We start from the raw sequence: 3,196 nt of genomic DNA, 5'->3' as shown, positions 1-3,196 counted from the left end.
TTTCTCTCTCCCTTTTCTCTTTCATCCTCCCTCCCTTCCACTTTCTCTTTAAAAAAAAACAACAAACAACAACAACAACAACAAAAAAAAAACACAGAAAAAATACCTTTGGGTGAGGATTAACAAAAAAATTAAATTAGGTTGTCTTTTTATTATTGAGTTGTAAGAGTTTTTTATATATTCTGGATACTTGACTCTTATCAGATATATGATTTGCAAATATTTTCTCCAATTTTTAATTAATTTATTTTTTTGCTTTCTTAATAGTGTACTTTGGTGCACAAAAGTTGTTAATATTTTAACTTTATTTATTGTTGACTATTATAGATGTCCCCATCCCCTCACCCCCAACCCCCACGTCCCTCTGGCCATCACCACATTGTCGTCTGTGTCCATGGGTTATGCATATATGTTCTTTGGTTAATCCTTTCGCCTTCTTTCATCCAGTCAAAAGTTTCTAATTTTTTTGAAATACAAATAATCTATTTTTTTCTTTTGTTGCATGTGATATGATACCAAGGTCATGAAGATTTATACCTATATTTTCTTCAAGTGTTTTGTTTTTTATTATTATTTTTTAAAAATATATATGTTCCATTGATTTTTTACAGAGATAAAGGGAGAGGGATAGAGAGCCAGAAACATCAATGAGAGAGGAACTTTGACAAGCTGCCTCCTGTACACCCTCCTCTGGGGACGTGCCTGCAACCAAGGTACATGCCCTTGACTAGAATCGAACCTGGGACCCTTCAGTCCACAGGCCGATACTCTATCCACTGAGCCAAACTGGTTAGGGCTTCTTCAAGTGTTTTAGTTCTTACATTTAGGTCTTTGGTCTATCTTGAGCTAACTTTTGCCTATGGTGTGGGGTAAGGATCCAAATTCAGTCATGCATGTGTATGTCCAGTTGTCCCACCATCATTTATTAAAAGCCTATTCTTTTCCCATGGAATGGTCTGGGCACACTTGTTAAAAATCAGTTGACCATGTGTTTATTTCTGAATTCTCCATTCTATTCCATTAGTCTGTATGTCTGTTCTTACACTGTCTTGATTACAGTAGCTTTGTACTAGGTCTTAAACCCAGGAGTGTAAGTCTTCCAACTTTATTCTTCTTTTTCAAGATTGCTTTGGCTATTCTGGATCCTTTGCATTTCTATATAAACTTTAGGATCAACTTGGCTGTTTCTGTAAAAAAAGAAGAAGAAAACCTAAAAAAAAAAAGCAGTGACATATGTCAGTCAGTTTTTGCTCAATAATTGGAGACTATTTATTAGGAGCCCTTAGTTACAGAGTTAGGAACTCAGTGATCTGAAGGTAATTCAGAGTACTTAAGCTTAAATATTACCCATCTCTTCAAACAACCACCAGGCACAGTAAGGGAAATGATGGGTAATCAATTTAGGAGGTCAAATTGCTCAGAGAGACCAGGAATGTTCTGATTCGACTGTCATCTTTTATTCCTTCTGCCTTGCTGTCCTTGCTAGCTTGGACTCTAGCAGAAGCCTGAGTCCTGGCCTGGGGCCTGTGCAAATGGCTGGAGGACTCCGGCAGGTCACTTTCTTCTCCAGCAGTCCAGGCCCTGTGTGCTCTCAAATCTTGAGAGGGCTCTGGTCCCTAAGTCCTACATCCCAGTGCTCAGAGACCCTGTAAATCTTCTGTGCACACACTCTAGCAGAAGCCTCCCCTCCCATCAGAGAGCTTTGCAGGGACACTTGGAAGAAACAGCATTGCAAGGACCCTGGGCTCTGATTCAAAAATTGCTGGCTTCTAAGTCACAGACAGTTAAGCACTCTAATCCATAAGGGCAAAAGGCAAAATAAATAGATAACAGCAGTTTTTAATCGTATAAAAACTAAATGTTAATCCATGTAGGAATGTCAGAGAACTCCACATTCCCACTGCTGCTTGGGACTCATGGGCCATGCAGTTTTTATTTTCTGTAGCTGCAGTGTTCCAAGTGTCCTAGGCAAGGATTCCTAGCGAATTAAACCTCTGTACACTGAGCCTTTTGCTACTGTCCTTTCTCAGGGAGTCAGAGTACAATTCGCAGATGAGCTTCCTGCTCTGGGAATCATGAAGAAGTTCTGCAGGTCTCTGGGATGTCAGGGGGCTGGTGGGAGAGCTCTGTAGAAGGCACTGGTTTCACAACCATCCTGGTTGGTTATGAGCACTGTAAAAACACTGCTGCCCCATATGGCTATTTTTTTTTTTTTTTGGTCGAGGGGCCTCAGTTTCCCTGGCCTTTGAGTGATTAAGTACACCTGATGCAGGGATGAAAACCATTTGGGAGTCCCTGGCTGGCCTATAACCCTCTCTGGGAATGAACCACCTGCCTGGCTTCTGTGTGTCTTCCATGCCCACAAACCATTAGCTGAGCAGTGACCAATCAGACTCTCTCTTTCTGGAATCGGGAGACCTACCCAAACTGCTGTCACTCAATGCCTTGTACATGGACTTGTATGGATATGTCAAATGGCCACCATGTGTGGGCCAAGGTTTGGAGAGCAGGTAACCTGAGTGAGCAGAAACGCTGGGTTCAGGAGAAAGTCAGAAGTAGAAAGAAAGGAAAATAAGCAAAGGGCAACGTCCATGCCTACCTCCCCCATAATGCCAGCTGGACCTGCTGCAGTGACCAGGCCCAGCCCAGATGCGGGACGAACCATAAAGGACATCTGTCCTATCCAGCTCCTCCGACTTTGCTACCTAAGTGGGGGGACCCAGGAGTACCCCAGGATCTAGGGGCACTTGGGCATGTCTGGGAAATATTTTTTAGGCGTTTTGCCTTTTTAAAAAAATTAATTGCGGAAGCATTTTACCTTAGAATAGGTCTATGCTTAATAAAAAGTGCTTTCCTACAAAATTTTCGAGCTAAAACCATGTCCCCTTGGATTCTGGATTCCTGATTTACTAGCCCCACTTTGAGAAACAAGGAATTTGTCAGGCGTCTGATTTCACAGGTGAGAGGATGAAGCCAAAGACAGGGCCTTTCTCCTTTCCATCTTGCCCTCCGTTTTCTAATCTGAAAAATGAGGTTATGTGGTATTTCTGAGGCTGCGATGAAGATTAAGAAACTGAACAAAGCACTTCGCAAAGTGCCTTATAGACTTGCCATGTGAGGAATGGTTGTACGCATTAGCATTCCCTTCCGGTCCCTCCCTCCTCCTTCCCCCTCCTCCTCCCCCTCCCTCCCTCTC

The sequence above is a fragment of the Myotis brandtii genome, unplaced genomic scaffold, assembly GCF_000412655.1.
Source record: "Myotis brandtii unplaced genomic scaffold, ASM41265v1 scaffold1152, whole genome shotgun sequence".
NCBI lineage: Eukaryota > Metazoa > Chordata > Mammalia > Chiroptera > Vespertilionidae > Myotis > Myotis brandtii.
This window is presented reverse-complemented; position numbering follows the sequence as displayed.